At 42.2% G+C, this 21,333-nt stretch overlaps 1 protein-coding gene across 4 annotated transcripts in view; it reads left to right on the top strand.

Annotated features, from left to right (window-relative positions):
• CRTAC1 (cartilage acidic protein 1) overlaps nucleotides 1-21,333 on the top strand; it is a 631,767-nt gene that overhangs the window by 512,741 nt on the left and 97,693 nt on the right. The gene's annotated exons all lie outside the window — the stretch shown is intronic.

Below are 21,333 nucleotides of genomic sequence, written 5' to 3' on the forward strand. Positions count from 1 at the left end.
CTCTCCCAAAGGAGGTTATTAAGGAATCCACTGTGCTAGGATTCAAAGGCAAATTAGATGCACATCTCCTTACGAGAGGCATAGAGGGATATAGGTGACTAAAACTACATCAGGTGTATACCTGACTGGGCTTCCGCGTGTGCGGATCGCTGGACTCGATGGACCATGGGTCTGATCCGGAGATGGCAGTTCTTATGTTCTTATTACCAAGGCATTTTATTTTACTCAGAAGATTCTGAGGCTTTTCCCTTCTGACAGATATGAAAATATAAATGAAATAATAAGTAGTAGCACAGTGGGGGGGGGGGGAGATTCTGTATAGGTCATGTAATATTGGGCATACATCGCAGATCTGCAAGTAAACCACTACTACTGCTACTTATAATTTCTATAGCACTGCTAGACGTACGCAGGATTGCACATTAACACGTAAGAGATAATCCCTGCTCAATAGAGCTTACAATCTAATTAAAACAGACAAAGCAGGATAAAGATGGGTTAGGGACAAAGTAGTGCTTCAGCACAGGTCTATGTTTATCGGGCTTGCACTGCACTGATGCTTCTTTAAGCATCTGGCCAGCCTAAAAAGAGGTAGGGAGTAGCAGTGTCGAGCCTGGCAGCACAAATTCTGTCAAACTAAGTAGACACCTGGTCCACCTAGTGACTGGGGCAACTTTGCTACCAAAATTCGGGTTTGTCCTGTGTGTCTTTCATAAATTAGATTGTAAGCTCTTCTGAGAAGGGACCGTCCCTTACAAGTACAATGTACAGTGCTGTGTACACCTGGTAGCGCTATAGAAATAATAAATTGTTGTTGAGTTGGGAATTTTCTTCTGTATTATCAGATTATAAACAATCTGTGATGGAAAACTGTTAAGCTAAATTAATATACCTCTGGAATGTTTGGACTAGAGAATGACATGGTGACACAATTCCCATCCCCGCAGATAACCACGAGAAGCCATCCCATGTCATTCTTTAGTGTCTATCTCAACCTCAGTCCTTCTACTCCAGCATTCTTCAATGCAAGGCTTGAGATAAGTGGCTTTGCCTATTCATACTCTGATTCTTATTTGAGCCAAGTATAGAATATTGAAGCCATTGTGACATCACTGATGTGATTGGCTCCTAGGCATTGATGGAATGAGGCATTATGACATCACAATATCTGCTCTGGATACCAGAGACTGTCATTCTTTAGTGTCTATCTCAACCTCAGTCCTTCTACTCCAGTATTCTTCAATGCAAGGCATGCGGGTCAGAGGTTGTGCCCGTTCATACTCTGATTCTTCCCACTCTCCTTAAAGAATGACATGGAGATGGTTTCCCACAGTTATCCACGGGGATGGGAATGGGGATGAAATTTCATCACCGTGTCATTCTCTAGTTTGGACATTGCAAGAACAAAGAATTTATTATTGCTTATATCTTTTTAATTTGTTTGCATTCAATAATTGAATACAATTGCATACAATAATTGAATACAGTTGCATTCAGTAGTTAAATACAGAAATTTGTAAAGCTCTCTGTATTGCATATTTTGTACAATGATGTTCAGCGGTATGCATTTTTTAAGAAAGGGAACCACAAGTGGATATAAATATGTGGTTATAGGGAATTAGGTCAAATGAGGTTTATGACTATCTGAGCACACTATGATTGCCAAAAACCTTTTGGGAATATTTCTTTTGAAATATGTTAAAATATTTGTTTGGATCATGCATTGGTGTTTGAATACCTGTCACCTATATGTTTTTATATTTAAAAAAAAGTTTTACTGTACAAGGTACAATAATATGACTCTTAGGGGCAGTGTAGACAATTCATAAGAAGACAGTGATTCCACAAGAAAGCAAAAGATGTTTGGAAATCTGCATATATTTCTTCTTGGTCTTAAACTGACCACAAGAAAAGAGCTTGATTCCAAAATACAAATCCTTAAGGTTGGTACTAACATATGAAATTCTTATTTTTAGCTAGTCAGCACCATTGCATCTCACACGTTTCTTGGCATTCATTTCTTTTCAGATTGCATTCAGAAGGTCAGAAAATAAGAGTGATTTTCATGGATGGGCATTGCACCCGGGGGAAATAACAGTGCTCCCTATTTGTAGAATATTAAATTATTTTATGCCTTTGTGAAGTGTTCCAATAGCCTTTTCAAATAGAACAAGTTAAATTAAAAAAGGGATGTGTTCAACATTGCCTTCTAGCCTTCTCCTCCTCATAGTTAGCCTCTCAGATAAAGGAACTTGGATGTTAGACCCTTTTTTTTAAAGGATGGGCACAAAGTGAACATCTTGTCATGAATAATTATGGACGAATATGCTGCTATTCAGCTTTTAGCAAAAACTTTGGCCACAAGATTTAATACTGAATAGAACATAAGAACATAAGAAGTTGCCTCTGCCGAGTCAGACCCGAGGTCCATCTACTCAGTGGTCCGCTCCCGCGGCGGCCCATCAGGCCTAATTGCCTGAATAGTGTCCCTGACTAATTCTGTACTGTCTCTAATCCTATCCCTATAACCTACCTCTACTCCTATCTATACCCCTCAATCCCTTGGTCTTCCAGGTACCTATCCAAACCTTCTTTGAAGCCCTGTAGCGTGCTCCTGCTTATCACATCCTCCGATAGCGCGTTCCATGTATCCACCACCCTCTGGGTGAAAAAGAACTTCCTGGCATTTGTTCTAAACCTTCCCCCTTTCAATTTCTCTGAGTGCTCCCTTGTACTTGTGGTTCCCCATAATTTGAAAAATCTGTCCCTATCTACTCTTTCTATGCCCTTCATGATCTTGAAGGTTTCTATCATGTCTCCTCTAAGTCTCCGCTTTTCCAGGGAGAAAAGCCCCAGCCTTTTTAGTCTGTCAGTATATGAGAGGTCCTCCATACCCTTTATTAGCTTAGTTGCTCTTCTCTGGACTCTCTCAAGTACCGCCATGTCCTTCTTGAGGTACGGCGACCAGTACAGTACTCCAGGTGCGGGCGCACCATTGCACGATACAGTGGCAGGATGACTTCCTTCGTCCTGGTCGTGATACCCTTCTTAATGATGCCCAACATTTTGTTTGCCTTCCTTGAGGCTGTGGCGCACTGCGCCGACGCCTTCAATGATGTGTCTACCATCACTCCCAGGTCTCTTTCAAGGTTACTCACCCCTAGCGGTGATCCCCCCATTTTGTAAGTGAACATCGGGTTCTTTTTCCCTACGTGCATGACCTTGCATTTCCCTATGTTGAAGCTCATTTGCCACTTTTTTGGGTAAGCAGACAAAATCTGATAATAGCTTTTTGCAAAATGACAAATCCTTCCTGCCCATATGTCTTGAATAAAAAAACAATACTGAAAATGGTAGCAAATTCTAACACACAATTTAAATTTAATACAATAAATTTAATATTTTTATTATTATTATTATTTATTCAATTTATAGATATACAATAACAATATCTATATAAAGGGAAAAAAAGAGATTACATATAGTTAAGCAAGAAAATAAAATAAAATATATTCCCTAAGGACTAAACAATCTCTCTAAATATAAGTCAGCAATTTGGGAGAAGCAATACACATTCCATCATGGGATCTGATAGTTCATCAAAGTAATATAAAATTAACCAAATCAGTGGTGCAGTGTACATCTTCTAAATGATTAGGGACTAAGTCCGCGTAGAGGTACTGGGAGGGATTACTCCTTTTCCCTCAAGAAAAAACCTTAACTGAGGAGGGTCAAAGAAGGTATAAAAATGTTGATCCAAAAGGATCAAACATTTACAAGGGTATCAAAGTTGAAATTTAGCACCCAAAGACAGCACGGATTGTCTCAATTGCAGGAACTCTTTCTTTCTAGTCTGGGTTATCTTTGAAAAATATGGAAACATATAAATCTTAGAATCCATAAAGGTCCATAAAAGCCTAAGAAGTGCCTCTTTATCTTGTTGGAAAACAAAAGTCACCAGAAGTGTAGAATATGAGATGGCTTCATCCACTGAGGTTTCCAATATTCTTGTTAAGTCCATTGCACTCGTTGAATCAGGTAATGCCTCTGTTTTTTGTTTTTTGTTTTTTTAAGGGGCAAAGTGAAGAGATAAATATTGAAATGCCTTTTGAAAATCCAAATGCACAATGTCAACCAGCTCACCTTTATCCACATGTTCATTCACCCCCTCAAAGAAGTGCAGTAGATTGGTGAGGCAAGATTTTCCATGACTAAATCCATATTGGCTTTCTCTCAATCCATCCTTATGTAAATGTTCTATCATTTTGTTCTTTATAATAATTTCTACCATTTTGCCCAGCACCAATGTCAGATTCACCAGTCAGTAATTCCTGGATCACCTCAGGAACCCTTTTTAAAAATAGGCATTATGTTGGCCATCCTCCAATCTTCTGGTACTATGCTGGATTTTAAAGAAAAATTATAGATTACTAACAATAGCTCTGCAAGTTCATTTTTCAATTCTATCAGCACTCTGGGATATATACCATCCAGTCCAGGCAATTTGCTACTGTTTTGTTTGTCAAGACTCATTACATCTTCCAGCGTTTGTAATGTAGAGATGGGATATGTCTGTATTTTAGAAATTTATGTCTGCTATCTTTATAGTTTACCTAGTATAAGGGGACACACATTGATTTCTTTTTCTCTGGTGTTGCACTGTATGATGAGTCTGGCTTCTTGGGGATTCAGTTTAATTTGTATTTCTATTTTTATTTTGTGGTTACTTACCCTCTACTGGGTGAAAGTCTGTGTTCTGTTTGTGTGAAAGAGACATGGTTTTCAGTTAGCATCAACAGCATGATTGATCTGTTCTAATCTGGTTTGTTTAGCTTTCCAGTAGGGTTATTGATGTTCCAGTGCTCACTGCAGCGTTTGTGATGACTTGTTGACGTTACTTCTTTAATGATATGTTGGAATTGCTCTGTAGATCCTGGGTGATATTTGTAATGTTTTGTATTACTTTTCACTATACCTTGTATTGGATTTGGATTTATATCATATCTTTCTCATTAAAGGCTTAAGGCAAGTTACAATCAAGTACAGTAGGTATTTTTATGTCTCTAGAGGGCTTATGATTTTATAGTTTCCTATCTGAGGCAATGAAGGGTTACATAACTAGTCCAAGATCTGAAGCAACATCAGTGAGATTTGAGTCCTGGCTTCCCTTGTTCTCAGCTTGCTTCTCTAACCACGTTTGGTAACTCAGCTAGTGGAGCTCAAGCCTGGTGGCTCCTTGGCAACCTACCAAAAAACACTGCAAATTATTTTATGGTTGGTTGTAACCCAAGTTTCTGTGAAGAGTACTGCTGAACATTACTGTTCACTTGGCCAACAGGAAGATGCTGGACTGTCAAGCTATGGGCTCACTGAGAGCCAAATTCTGTCCAATATGTTGTATTGTTTTTCTGTACATTAATTTTTTTGGTACATAATTCCCTGGTGTATATACAGTATGTATATTACCATCAGTAACAGAAGTACTATGAGAAGCAGATGGTAGACAATGAAGGGGTTCTCTCCTGCGTTCAAAAGAACCCTTACTATCCCCTCCTCTTTTTTTGAGTGGTGCTCATACAAGGGGAGAGCAGTGTTATTTTTGAAGTTGCATTAAACATCTGTTATCTGAAGTTTACTCGGAGTAGCTATAAACTACAGGCAAAGAAGTCGAGAAAGCTTATACGTAGAGGATGACTCATGGAATTCTTTCTAACTTCTCTTTGAACGTTTTATATATATATATATATGTGTGTGTGTGTGTGTGTGTGTGTGCATATCTGTGTATATATCTAAAGAAATGCTCACAAGATAAGTAACAAAAAAAATTGCTTACTTCCACTCACTTCTTTGCTCATGAAAAAACTCAGTCCTTTGAGGGAACTTTACCACAGATGGTTACCATCTCTCATTACCAAGACCACTCTGCACGTGCTGGAAAATGCCAGAACTACTATGCACCAGCCATTCAGAAAGATTGTCTCCAGGCTACAGCCTCATGTGCACATTGAACTGACAACCCAGGAAGAAACTTCCAGACAATGGGCAGCGTAGAGGAAATACAGACAAAAATCCAGCTGGAGAGACAGAAGCAGGGAGAAAAACAGTTTGGCTATAGAGGAGACCTCATGGCTCCTTTGCCAGAAACTTTATTTCACTCTGTATCTACAGGTTCTTACCCAAGACTGCATGATAAACTGACTCTGTTCTGTTTTCCCTGTCAGGACATTAAGCTGCCTGAGTGTCTCTGAATGTAATAGCCTCTAAATGTTCACCAGTTGGGCTAGAGCATCTGTGAATTAGCTGTTTCTCTGGACTGTAGGGGCTGATGTCACCTAACTGCACAAGACCATAAGGCTGTCTTGCTTACTTGTTTTGCTGTCTGGGTTAGTCAGTAAAACAATTCTCTGGACGTAAGCCAGACTGAAATGCTGGTTGATGGGGGAATTTCACTAATTATAAAATAAGATCTTTTTATAATCTGCTTAGGAAATTTCTGTGCCATGGATGCTGATATTTTTGCCTGTCATTCCAAATAAAACTAGTATTTTTTTGCAGAATTTGGAAATACATTCAAAGTCATACATTATTGGAAAAAAAAGGATCACAGAGGTATTTGTGGTTGTATTTTGCCTAGGCATATTTAGATATTTATGCCCCATCTGCTCTATATAATTTGCTTGAATTAAATGACTTGGCTGCTAAGTTCGCTCTGCAGGCTGCCATAAGTAGGTCAGCGGCGGTCACAGCGTGGAAGACGACCTCTCTCACTGGGTCAGGAAGGAGCTTGGAGGTAAAGCCCCACCCATTGCGAGGGTGGGATGCTGGGTCAGGACACTGTGGGTGAGAGTGAGAGGAGGCTTCGGGCGCTCACCAACACTAGGGAGAGCCAATCTGGACACTGCGGATGAGAGTAAGAGGAGGCTTCGGGTGCTTACCGACGCTAGGGAGAACCGTATGGGGTGCGGGCATTTTAAAAGGTACATGGGAAAAAAGTGTGTCGTATGGAGCAAAAAATACAGTAGGCCTATTGTTCACATTATACCTTGCTGGATACAGTCTGGGCATGTCCAAGCGTGCATTCAGGTTGCATAACATCCATGGAAAAGATGCAGTCTGGGCATGCTTGTCCATGGGCTTGATGGATGCTGCCTGAAAAGGCTATATAAAATCATATGAAAACATGAAACTGCTGTTAAAGCATATCCAGTACACAAAGTACAACTTGAACATCTGTGATAATTTTAAAGTAGTAGCTTTACTACTTGGAATGCAGCTTGGATATACCAAGTACTGTTGTTTTATTTGTGACTCGGTCAACCGTACTACTGAGTTCCATTACATTCAAAAGAACTGGCCACTCTGTAAGAACATGTTCCAGGACAGAAATATGTGGTGCTTGAACTACATGTTGAGCTGACAAAGATATTTTTGCTTCTTCTTCATATAAAACTTGGACTGATGAAAAATTTTGTAAAAGCAATGAACAAGGAAAGCAAAGGTTTTCTTGATCTAAGACAGATGTTTCCAAGAATAACTGATGCCAAGATTAAGGAAGGCATTTTTGTCAATCCACAGATCAGACACGTCATCAATGAGAGATTTGAAGATCTGTTAGTCAGGCCAGAGAAAATCACCTGAAAAGCATTCAAGGATGTCGTTGAGAATTTTCTTGGCAGTTACAGAGCACCAAACTATATTCAACTGGTAGACAAACTTTTTAGCACATACAAAACCTTGAAGTGCAACATGTCACTGAAGATATACTTTCTACATTCACACTTGGACTTCTTCCCCGCAAATCTTGGTGCAGTCAGCGGCAAACATGGTGAAAAGTTTCACCAGGACATTGCCACTATGGAAAAAAGATATCAGGGGAACTGGAATCCATCAATGCTGGCTGACTATTGTTGGACACTGCAACGAGATGTCCCAGCAGGAAAACATTTTTAGCCACGGTTAACTATCACAGCGTATCAGAAACTTTGTGCATTAAAACATATTATAGTTGATTAAAGATACCATCGTATTTCTCAAAATTCCTACATGATACAGTATATTTGTGTTTATTTTGAAGGGGTCTATCATAATCACCAGTTTGTTTTAAGGAAGCAAAACCTTAGGAAAAATTTGTTGTCCAGTGGTAAAATAACAAGCTGGATAATATGAAAATCAGAAGCCCTGTCAAAGTAGTGTGTGCAACTAATGCTGAATATTGATTCTAAAGATATACTTAGCTGCAGTGCTTGTGTATGAGTGCAGGGCAAAACAGAAACTTTTGTACAGGCCTGAGGTCAGCCAGAAGACTCTAAGGCCTGGATTCTACAAACAGCACTGTTGTTGGTGGCAGCTTTAAAAGTGGACGCCGATCACGTGTCAATCATGTGATAACGCCGTTTACAGAATCACACCTATGGGTGGGCCTAGGCGGGCCTGGAAGCTTGTCTAGGGGTCCGGATTTTCCAGATGGAAAATCTGGTAACCCTAAGGAGGGTACTGTATGTTTGAATGTTCCTCAGGTAGGATTATTTGAAGAGAGAAAAAAATGATTTCTGAAATGAAGTGTATTTGAGGTAAGTGTGCACTGTATATTAAAGAGGAAATGATTCACTGTGTTCTGCCAAGGAAAAATATTGACAGAATCTGTTTATTTATGTGGTGAGGAGAAAATTATATTTAATCTTCATAGTGGTTTTCCCTTGGTAGTATATGTGAAAGAGGGAAATGACAGGAATTATTCTATAATTTACTGTGGAGATAGAAGTGTTTGTAAAAAGTGCTTATTTCATTTTTGTTCAGCTGAACTACCTTAGCCTCTGGCATCAAATTATTCTTTCCCTCCTTTTTTGTGTGAGGTACTTAACAGATCTTGGATCTACATCAAAATTTTCAATTCTGGGTTGTTTTTCTTTGAAACTTGTCTATTTCTTTGAAACTTGTCCATTATATGCTGACACTCCTATTGTTGGAAAACCAAACAAAAACTGCAGACAATGTACACGATGCAGGCAAAAATTTATTGTATCAAACTTAAAATGCAGTGATATGAACCAACCAAGAGACTCAACACGGTCTGTGTTTCGGACAACACGCCTTCGTCAGGGGTTCATGGTAAGTAAGGCATAAAATATACTGCAAAAAATGAAGATAATAACAAGTGCCTGTGTGTTGAAATCGCCAAGAAACGCTGCCAGGAGCAGCTGAGTAAAGTTATCTTCTGTTGTTAAAGATTGCAGATTGGTGATTTCTTCTTACCCCAAAGGTCCCAGGAAAGCAAATGGGAGACATTGGGTTCGATATTCAGATCTCGGGAGTTAGCCAAGCTGACACCTGTGGTTGGCACTAAGCCTGAATATCCAATGCTGGACCATTTTCCGTAACCGACATTGAATATTCGGTCTCTTTTTGGCCACTATAAACTTAGCTGGCCAAGATGATATTCAGCGCTGGCTGACTAAGTTTATAGTGGCCAAAGATAGACCAGCTATTTAAACTGCCTGATATGGCTGCTAAACATAGCTGGCTAGTGCTTTAAACTTCACAGATAGCCAGCTAAGTCACATGACATAGCTGGCTAGCCTAAGGTTACCAGATGTTACTACTGTAAAATCTGGACCCATGGCCCCGTCCCTCCCAGGCCCACTTAGTTCCACCAGCCCTGCCTCATTCTGCCCGTTCCACCCTGTTCCTCTCCAGTCTTGCTGCTCAGCCCCGCCCCCCTCAACTTGTTCTCGTGCTCGCAGCCATGTTGAGAGGGCATCTGCGCACGTGCAGGTGTGACGCAGTGACATCACACACGTGTGCGCATGCCCTCCCGATGTGGTCCCGAACTGGAAGCTTTTCTTGGGTTGTTTTTTTTGTAAGTCTTTCTTAATTTTCCAAGCTAACAATAGTGCAGAAAATAATGCATAAATAATTCAATAAACAACACTTGCATCTTTCCAGAAATATGTGAAAAATCATTTTCGCCCACTCCCACCCTCCCAACCAGTTCCATAAGCTCCAGAAAAAACATACATTACATACATTCCTATCATAAATCCTCCCCAATATAATATCTTAAATATCAAATATATCCCCCCTCTCTCCCACCCCCCACCCTGGATGTGTAAGAGTAACCAGAAGTATAGTAATAACCCATTCAATTATTATTATTAATAAAATGAGTCAATGGACCCCACATTAGTTGAAATAACTTAGGGCTCCTTTTACTAAGGTGCGTTAGTGGTTTTAGCGCGAGCTACAATGCTGCACGCGCTAGATGCTAATGCCTCCATAGAGCTTAATTAGTATTTTCCGTGTAGCGCGGGGTTTGCATGTGCTAATCTTCGGCGTGCGCTTAAAACGCTAGCGCACCTTAGTATTACCCCTTTGATCAGAAATCATTCTTTCAAACCTATAACACAAACATAATGATTGCCGCCAAAATGTAAAATTCAAACGATCAAAATTCCTCCAATTTTTGGTGACCATTTGGATGGCTATCCCAGTCAAAATACCCAACAGTCTGTTTTTATGCCTATCAATTGGAGGCTTAGGGGATAATAAAGTTCCACAAATTACCGTATCATAAGATAACGGAACCACAGTCTCCATAATCAGATTAATATGTCCCCAGATAGATTTCCAAAAGTTAAGTATCAAAAGACAATAGAATAATAAATGATCCAGTGTCCCTATATCGAGACGACAGTGCCAGCATCTATTTGAGTTAGAACTATCTAATTTTTGTAATCTAACAGGGGTCCAAAAACTTCTATATTAAAAAAAAATCCCCAAGTTTGTCTCATAGATGCTGACGCTGTACATCTCATCCTCCAAGTCCAAATCCATGGCCATACCTGATATTCCTGTCTACCTTTGCCAATTTCAATATTTCAAGCGCTTGTTGGGATCGCAGCACACAAAAAATCAGCTGGAAGCTTTTCAAAACCTGGACAGGGTGCCGGGTTTTAAAAAGCCATCCGGACGTCAGGACATGTCCTCTAAAAAGAAGACATGTCCGGGTAAATCTGAAAGTCTGGTAACCCTAGGCTAGCCGCTAAGCACTAATATTCAGCGACCATCTTGCATTGAATATTAGCACTTATCAAATGTAGCGTTATTTAAGTAGTCAGGAGCTGTTCCTGGATAGTTTAATAGTGCTGAATATCAGGCAGATTGTATTTATCAGAGGGGAATACCCCAGGGGCATTTGGGTAACTAGTTCTTATGGTCAACAGCGTCCCAACTTTGCCTGGTGCTAGCCCCAGAGCCCTATATCTGGGACCTGGAGTCAGAAGCGTAGTCAGGTTTCCACGTCAGGGGGAGCAGATCTTTTGTAACAGGCTACAGGCCTAATCCGCAAAGGTGTCATTTCATTCAAAATCCATTTAGGGCAGTAGCATCCCCTGCATCCCACCTAGCTACACCTCTGTGTGTAGCATTTAGCTAAAGGAAACTCCAGGAACCAGAAAGTGCAAGGTTTGGACAAGTTCCTGGAGGAAAAGTCCATAGTCTGCTGTCGAGACAGACATGGCGGAAGCCACTGCTCGCCCTGGATCGGTAGCATGGAATGTTGCTACTGTTTGGGTTTTTGCTAGGTACTTATGACCTAGATTGGCTACCGTGGAAACAGGATACTGGGATTGTTGGAGCATTGGTCTGGTATAAGGTTACCATATGGCTCCAGAAAAAGGAGGACGATTTGAGACATCTGCGTTTTACTTCCATTGCTTTCAATGGTAAAACCAGAGGACATCATTTGAGCTTGAGGGGTGGTAGATTCAAGAGCAATGTTAGGAAATTCTACTTTGCGGAGAGGGTGGTGGATGCCTGGAATGCGCTCCCGGGAGAGTTGGTGGAGAAGAAAACGGTGACGGAGTTCAAAGAAGCGTGGGATGAACACAGAGGATCTAGAATCAGAAAATAATATTAAATATTGAACTAAGGCCAGTCCTGGGCAGACTTGCACGGTCTGTGTCTGTGTATGGCCATTTGGTGGGGGATGGGCTGGGGAGAGCTTCAGTGGCTGGGAGGGTGTAGATGGGCTGGAGTAGGTTTTGATGGAGATTTCAGCAGTGGGGAACCCAAGTATAGTACCGGGTAGAGCTTTGGATTCTTGTCCAGAAATAGCTAAGAAGAAAAAATTAAAAAAAAATTAAATTGAATCAGGTTGGGCAGACTGGATGGACTATTCGGGTCTTTATCTGCCGTCATCTACTATGTTACTATATCTCAATCCATCCTCTTTTTTTTTTTTTTTTCTGGAGCAATATGGTAGCCCTAGTCTGGTATGACTATTCTTATGTTCTTATCGCTGTTCGTCAGGATGGCCCTGGTGGGTGGAGACGACACTTGCCACAATAGTGAAAAAGAAAAAATGTGTCAGTAAAAGGAATTTGTTCATTTTGACCGTTATGTCCAGGAGGTTTGCATGAAACACAGGACTAACCATAGGAACACTGGCTCTAAAATATGGACGACACACTCACGTTGCTGTCTCAGAGAGCAGCAAAAAAGGGAGAATGGAAAAGTACCCTGCACACTGGAACTCCAGAGTGATTTGTATCAGTTAGAGAAATGGGCAGAGAAATGGCAGATGAAGTTTAATGCGGAGAAATGCAAAGTAATGCATTTAGGCAGAAAGAATAAGTATAGAATGTCAGGTACAACTCTGGGTAAGAGCGAACAAGAAAAGGACCTGGATGTACTGATAGATAGGACCCTGAAACCGTCAGCACAATGTGCGGCAGCGGCAAAGAAAGCAAATTGAATGTTGGGCATAATAAAGAAAGGAATCACGAGTAGATCGGAGAGGGTCATAATGCCGCTTTATAGAGCAATGGTCAGACCCCACTTGGAATACTGTGTCCAACATTGGTCTCCCAACCTAAAGAAGGATATAAAACTGCTGGAGAGGGTGCAGAGAGCTAATAATGGAGAACTTGGACTACAAGGAACGACTTAAGAGACTGGGATTGTTCTCCCTTGAGAAAAGAAGACTGCGAGGGGATATGATCGAGACCTTCAAAAGGAATCATCAAAATAGAGCAGAAAAAACTATTTACATTGTCCAATTTGACACAGACAAGAGGACACGGAATGAAGCTAAGGGGGGGGGACAAGTTCAGGACTAATATCAGGAAGTTCTGCTTTACTCAGAGAGTGGTGGACACCTGGAATGCTCTCCCAGAGGAGATTATTGCAGAATCGACCGTCCTAGGATTCAAAAGCAAACTAGATGCACATCTCCTTACGAGAGGCATAGAAGGATATGGGTGACTAGAAATTACGCCAGGTGTACACCTGACAGGGTCTCCGCGAGTGCGGATCGCCGGACTAGATGGACCGAAGGTCTGATCTGGAGACGGCGCTTCTTATGTTCTTATGCGATACCACAAGAAGGACAGGGACTTGTTTCCTGGCTTCTGCACCAAAGTTCCCAATTTGTTTCAGTGAGAAGCAGTGAGGACGACATTGCCTTGGCAGTACTCCAGCCTGGAAAGGAAAGACAGGGAGGCTATGACAATCATTAATGCACAAGAAGCAAACATTTTCCAGAGGAAAAAGAATGCTCGTGAACAAGAGGACTTCAAGGGGATGGGCTGTCATTTAAAATGAATGTCACTGATAAGCGCACGCATGGTCTCTAAAAAAAAAAGGGCACACTATATGGAAATAGTATGCACTATTTCTCCGTCTTCGTTTTGAAATGAAAGAAAAAATGGAAAATGTTCTGGCTGCCCATTTCTACTTTGAAGCAACAACTGCAAATTTTTCTTCACTGAAAAGGTGGTGTGCATTAGAGAATGACACAGGGACAAATTTTCCGCATCCCCGCAGGAACTCAGTTTCCCTGCCCCATCCCCGTGAGTTTTGTTGCTGTCTCTGCCCCATTCCTCTAAGCTCTGCCTTAACCGCACAAGCTTCGAACACTTATGATTTTAAAGTGTTTGAGGCTTTTGCAGATGAGGACAGAGCTTAGGCATTGGTGGAATGAGGTATTATGACATCACAATCTGAACTCTAGAATGTCGCTACTTATTGATTTTAAAGTGTTTGAGGCTTGTGCAGATGAGGACGGAGCTTAGGCATTGGTGGAATGAGGTATTATGACCTCACAATCTGAGCTCTAGAATGTTGCTACTTATGATTTTAAAGTGCTTGAGGCTTGTGCAGATGAGGACAGAGCTTGCAGGAATGGGGCAGGGACAGGAAAAGAACTCACCGGGATAGGAAAATGAGTTCCTGTAGGGACAGGGAAAATTTTGTCCTTGTGTCATTCTCTAGTGTGCATATGGATTGACCTTCCAGTTCCAGTGGAGGTGGTGGAGACAAAAAAAAGTATTCAATAATGCACAGAATAAATGCACAATCAACAGTGGCTCTCTTATTCAACATTACAAATAATTGGACCTCAAAACATACAGTACAGTACAGTAGATCAAGACCTCAGTAGTACAGCCCAGGAACCATCTTATCACTGGGTCTATAGGCACTCACTTCTTCATTGGTCTCTAAAATACTTTATCCTCTATACTAAAACCCTAAGTGTGCATGTGCCCTTAGGGTTTTGTGATCCCTGCCACCGTGCTCTCTGCCTCCATGCCAAATTTGATTTCCGGTACATGGGGCAGCTTGCAATGGCGGTGGAGGTTTCACTCCTGCACTGCCGGGCCGCCTCTTCTCACCCCCAGACTAGCAAACATATCCGCGGGGCATTTGTTAGGCTGGCCCACTTCGATAATGCAAGGTGGGCCGGCCTATCAAAAGCCCCGAGGCTGCCTGGGCTAGTGGATGCTGTTGGACAGGGGGGAGCAGGGAAAGGAGAAGGCCTACTGCTGGACAGGGGGATCAAGTAAGAGGTGCTGCCGGACAGGGGGAGGTAAAACAAAGGGGAAGGGCTGCTGTTGGACGGGGGAGCAGGGAAGGGGTGCTGCTGGACAGGGAAGAAAGCCTACTGCTGGACAAGGGGGAGCAGGGAAGAGGTGCTGCTGGACAGGGGGAGGTAAAAGGAAAGGAGAAGGCCTGCTGGACAGGGGGAGCAGGAAAGAGGTGATGCTGGACATGGGAGAGGTAAAATGAAGGGAGAAGGGCTGCTGCTGGACAGGGGGAGCAGTAAAGGGGTTCTGCTGGACAGGGGTGAGGTAAAACAAAGGGAGAAGGGCTGCTGCTGTACAGGGGGAGCAGGGAAGGGGTGCTGCTGGACACGTGGGAGGTAATACGAAGGGAGAAGGGTTACTACTGGACGGGGAGCAGGCAAGGGGTGGTGGTGGACAGCCGAGAAAAAGAGAGAGAAAGAAAGAAAGAAAGACAGAGACAGCGGCCAAGGAGAGAGAGAGAAAGACAGATACACACATCTATTCTAGCACCCGTTAATGTAACGGGCTTAAAGACTAGTTGTTTAATATGAAAACAAAGTTTTTTAGAGACCAGTTCTTAAGTTTGACTGAAGAAGAAACATGGTCAAAGAGATGAGTGGATTAAATAGGGGGATGTTTTCTTGAGAAAGCTTCACGGCGTAACATCAGAAGAGCCCATGCCGACATAAAGCTAAGCGTAATGTTTGAGTGAAGATAGTATGATATGAGAGAGCTTCAAAATCGAGGAATTTAATAAGAAAACAATAAAGTATTTTAGAGATTGATGAAGAAGTGAGTGCCTATAGACCCAGTGATGGGCTGCACTACATAATTTTAAAGATCTTTATACTGTACATTGAGCAGGTTTTGGGAGGGAAGAGTAAGTGCACAGCATAGCTGCAAAAAGGTGAAGGAAAATTAGAGATCAACTGGGGACTGTGGAATTGCACAGGACTGAACTTGGGTAGACTACAAGACGAGCTTTATGATTCCTGTCTGTTTTCGTAGTCTGTCTCTGAGTCACCCCCAGCCCCAAGCAGGCATAAATGTGTTGTGGTCTGAGGACTGCCTGAGAAAAAAACCCAAAACATACATTTGGGTAAATGGTTGTTTAAGGGCAAATATTTTTTATCTGGCCATGACATATTTGTTTATTTTCAATTTACTTACTATTGTCAAAATATTAACTTTCATGATAGCTGCTTTTGGGGAGCAGGGAAAGAGGAGTTCTGACGTTTCTCCCTTTGAGCTTAAAAAAAAATGTTTTATGGCAAGTCAAATACCTAATTAATGTTAAGTATGTAAGGACACATGTTAATGGTACCCCTGCAAGCAATCTAACTTTCCACACAACTTCTCTAATTACCCTCAGGGATGGTAGGGGAGAGATGTTAACAGAATTTAAAGTGGTGTAATTATAGCATACAATGATCAGAATTTCACAAGTTCTTGATAGAAATGTAGGATGTGTTTTCAGATATTATAAAGCAGCTGGAGTCCTTTGTCTAATCAGCTCCTAAGGATCAGCATCAGAAACAGGCATTAGTTTTCCTGTGGGTTATAGGGATTTCAAATCACATAAGCTAATTCCTGTGTCCTAATTAATACAGCTCGGTGACTGCACAAAGCACTGTTTATAACAACTGTTGACATTGCTAATGAGGACCACTATGCCGATTCCATTTGCATTTTCAGGTACCAAAAGCACTTTTACTCCCTTCTCCTGGGGATCAGTGCCAGCATGGCAAAATATTATAAAACTAGTTGTCTAGCCCATTACATTAACGGGTACTAGCAGCCCTTCTCCCTTACTTTTACCTCCTCCCTGTCCAGCAGCACCCCCACCCATTCCCTGCTCCCCCTATATAGCAGTAGCCCTTCTCCTTTTATCTCCCCCTGTTCAGCATCACCCCATTTCCAGCAGCTCTCCATATCCAGCAGTAGCTCTTCTCCTTTGCAGGAGCCCTTCTCCCTTCCTTTTACCTTCTTCCCCCCCCCCCCCCCCCCCCCGTCTAGCAGCACCTCTTCCCTGCTTCCCCTATCCAGCAGTAGGCCTCCCTTCCTGTTACCTCCCCCCTGTCCAGAATCACCTCTTCTCTGCTCCTCCTGTACTGCAGCACCCCCTTACCTGCTCCCCCTGTCCAGTCCGGGGATGGTGAGAGTAGCCACCGCCGCGTCTTTCAAAGAATCGTAAGCCGCGCATGCGCACTTCCTATGTGTCGCTACAGCTCACGGAAAACCGGCGCACGCATAGGAAGTGCGCATGCGCGGCTTACCATTTTATTATATTAGATAGAACTGCAGGGATAATTTATAGTTATAACTGTCTAAATTGTTTTCAATATCCAATTTGCAAATACAGGTCTTAGTGCTTGGGTTTCATAGTTTTGCAATCACCACTTTACAAATTAACAAACAGAAATAAAGCAAAAAAAAGGAAAATAAGATAATGCCATTTTGCAATAAGCTTTCACAGGCTAATACCACCTTCCTCAGATCAGTACAGCATACTGCTGTTGTGGTATCCTGTCCAAACCTGAGGAAGGGGCTTTGGATCTCCAAAGATTAGTAAAAAAAAAAAGTATTAAAATTAGTCCAATAAAAAGATTACCTTATTTCCATTTTCTATTTATGAACATTTATCAATAAAACTACGAAGGGCCACTGAAAAGTTCTCAGCCCAACGCAACCCCCTCCTCCCCCTTGCAGCACAGCCCTAATCCGAACCTTCCTCCCCCCTGGGCACCCTACCTTAACCTCCCTAGTGATCCAGAGGTCTCTTCGGGGATAGGGAAAAACTCAACACTTTTCTGCCCCTGCCGCTGCAATAGCCACCACCACCACCACTCAGAGTTTCAAGATGGCTGCGCGATGTCATATGGCAGCCTCATGAGACTTTACAACATGTATTTTAGAGTTCAGCAAAGGCTTTAACAATGTTCCACATAGGCGTCTTATAAATCAGCTGAGTGCCCTTGGTATGGGCCCCAAAGTGATGGACTGGGTCAGAAACTGGTTGAATGGAAGGTGACAGAGAGTAGTGGTCAATGGAGATTGTTCTGAGGAAAGGGATGTTACTAGTGGTGTGCCTCAAGGTTTGGTTCATGGGCCTGCTCTTTTTAACATTTTTGTAAAAGGAATTGCTGAAGGACCGAATGATAAGATTTGCCTCTTTGCTGGAATGGTCTGAAATTTGGCAACTAAAATTTAATTCTAAGAAATGTAAGGTCATGCATTTGGGCTGCAGAAACCTGAAGGAAAAGTACAGTTTAGGGAGTGAAGAACTTATCTGCACGATAAAAGAGCGGGACTTGGCGTATGTGAAGATCTTAAGGTGGCCAAAAAGGTTGAAAAGGCGATGGTGAAAGCTTAAAGTATGCTAGGGTGCATAGGGAGAGGTATGGCCAGTAGGAAAAAGGAGGTATTGATGCCACTGTATAAGACTCTGGTGAGACCTCATTTAGAATACTGTGTACAATTCTGGAGACCACACATAGAAACATGATGACAAATAAAGGCCAAATGGCCCATCTAGTCTGCCCATCCACAGTAGCCATTATCTCTTTCACTCTCTGAGAGATCCCACGTGCCTATCTCAAGCCCTATTGAATTCAGATACAGCTTCTGTCTCTACCACCTCTTCTGGGACACTATTCCATGTATCTACCACCCTTTCTGTAAAAAAAAATATTTCCTTAGATTACTCCTGAGCCTATGCCCTCTCATTGCAGAGTTTCCTTTCAATTCAAAGAGACTCGACTCATGCGCATTTACATTATGTAGGTATTTAAACGTCTCTATCATATCTCTCCTCTCCTGCCTTTCCTCCAAAGTATACAGATTGAGATCTTTAAGTCTGTCCCCATACGCCTTATAATGAAGGTCATCAACCATTGTAGTAGTCTTCCACTTGACATACTCCATCCTTTTTATATCTTTTTGAAGGTGCAACCTCCAGAATTGTACACAATATTCTAAATGAGGTCTCACCCAAGTCTTATACAGGGGCATCAATACCTCCTTTTTCTTTCAAAAAGATATAAACAGGATGGAGTCAGTTCAGAGGAAGGCTACTACAATGGTTGATGATCTTCATCATAAAGTGTATGGGGACAGACTTAAAGATCTCCATATGTAGGTATACATTGGAGGAAATGTGGGAGAGGGGAGATATAATAGAGGCGTTTAAATACCTATGTGGCATAAATACATATGAGGCCAATCTCTTTCAGTTAAAAGGAAACTCCAAAGTGAGATGACATGACCAGCACTGCTTGCCTCTGGTAGCGCTATAGAAATAATAAGTAGTCGTAATAGCAGTAGCATAGAAAGAGTTTAAGAGGTAACAGGCTCAGCAGTAATCTAAGGAAATACTTTTTTACAGAAAGGGTGGTAGATGCGTGGAATAGACTCCCGATAAAGACAAAGACTGTCTGAATTTGGACGCTGTGGATGGGCAGACTGGATGGGCCATTTGACCTTTATCTGCCTTCATGTTTCTATGTGATGTAGTGGGCAAGATAAGCTCTTGGCCAGCTCAGTCGTGCTCAGCAAGCCAGTTGCTGATGTCGAATGTACTTAACTGGTTATTTCTGCTCAATATTGGCTCTAAACACATATACTATAGCCGGACGGTGGAGGGCGTTATGGGGCCGGAGTTGTGGGAGAGACGTATCTGGGTACTGGTGACATTCAGTACCGGTGTCCACATAGCTAAGTCACCAGATAGAACCAAACAGAGACTTTCCTATCTTTGGTTGCTTAGCTACATGGGTGCAGGTGTTGAATATAGACTGGCATCTGAAAAATTTCCGGGTAGCGGCCTGAAACTGTTTCTGGTTTCCCCTTCCACCCCCACCCCTAGGGTTACCAGATTTGTTCATGCAAAAAAGAGGGCATGCCCCTGCCCCGTTGCGCCTCCAGCCCCGCCCCATTCTGCTTTCATCCCAATCACACCAAATTCCACCTCCAGCCCCGCCCCCACGCAAACCTCGTCTCTTCTCTGAGTTCGGGCCGTGTATGAAGGGCCTCCGAGCATGCACGGATGCAACCAAATTTTGGGTTCAATTTTGTTTTCATCAACAAAATTGGCCTGAAATCTGTGTTTGGGTTTCAGCTGAAAATGTCAGGCCATTTCCTTCCCCCACCTCTTCTACAACTACACACAAGTTCTCACCCCCACCCCCCCAACCCGGTGTCTATTTTCCTAATTGGGGAAAGAGCGATTCACATCCATCCATCCATCACAGTATCCATCTTGGGATTGGAGCTGGTATAGGCAAGAACATTTTATAGTAATTCCTGCCTATACTGGCTCCCATCTCAAGATGGTGTCTGTGACCTTCAGTGGCAAACCATCAGCTCCAAGATGTGGTGGTGTGGGGGAGGAGGGGGGGAGAAGGGGTGAGGCTGACTGGTTTCATTTTCAGCTTCACTTTCCTCCAAAACCAAGTGACCAATTCGGTCACTGATTTGGTTTGGGCAGAAACTGGAAGATCCAAGGTTGAGTTAGGCTCAGATTCACCAATAAAACTCCTAGAATATTTTGAAGCAGTTGTTGAAGAACCAAGATGCAAACGGCGAATTTCCACAGTGAATTTTCTCTAAGGTCTCCAATACTGTTTGTAACCCGCAGAAGGGAAGACAGACACTGATTCATTGATCCAAGCCTCCGTGTGTCTGAGGACATGTGTTGACTTTCTTTAGAGTGCTTTATCTTGCCAAACTGAAATGGCATGATGAATGTCGGCCTCAAAGCTGCTTAATCAGGTACTATGTAAACCTGACATAAGAGCAAATGGCAGTTGCAGAACAGACATGACCTTTTAACTTGCTTGTTATTAGAAGACTAGAAACTTTTGTCACAGAATTGTTGGGTATTACAGACTCGAAAGAACACAAAAAGAAGGCTCAGTTGCTGTATAAAAACATGTTAGTTAGCCGATGGGCTACAAAATCTGAATTGATAGACCTTGCAGAACCAGAACAGAGCTCAGAACTTTATTCATGGCCTAAGAGAACCATACCAGTTGGCTTATTTATATCATTTATTAATACTGTACATGCTTTTCGATAGTCTCACTCTCTGAACCTTTCATACATAATTCTAGATTGATCATCAACTTCTTGAAAATACTTAGGGCTCCTTGTACAAAGGTGCGCTAGCGTTTTTAACGCCCGCACCGGATTAGCGCGCGCTAGCCAAAAATCGACCACCTGCTCAAAAGGAGGCGGTAGCGGCTAGCGCGCGCCCGACAGCTTAGCGTGCGCTATTCCGCGCGTTAAGGCCCTAGCGCGGCTTTGTAAAAGGAGCCCTAAGTTAACAGGATTTTTGTTCCTGGGCAGTAAGTGCAATTTCCTAATTGTTCATGCCTAAAAAGTATAGAAAATGTCTGTTATTTCCATAAAACTTTGCTTTGGTGACCAGGATTGCCAAATTTAGCAATTTACCTATTTAAAACGTGAAAACTCTGAATTTTAATTTTTTTCATTC

Source organism: Geotrypetes seraphini, chromosome 4, assembly GCF_902459505.1.
Source record: "Geotrypetes seraphini chromosome 4, aGeoSer1.1, whole genome shotgun sequence".
NCBI lineage: Eukaryota > Metazoa > Chordata > Amphibia > Gymnophiona > Dermophiidae > Geotrypetes > Geotrypetes seraphini.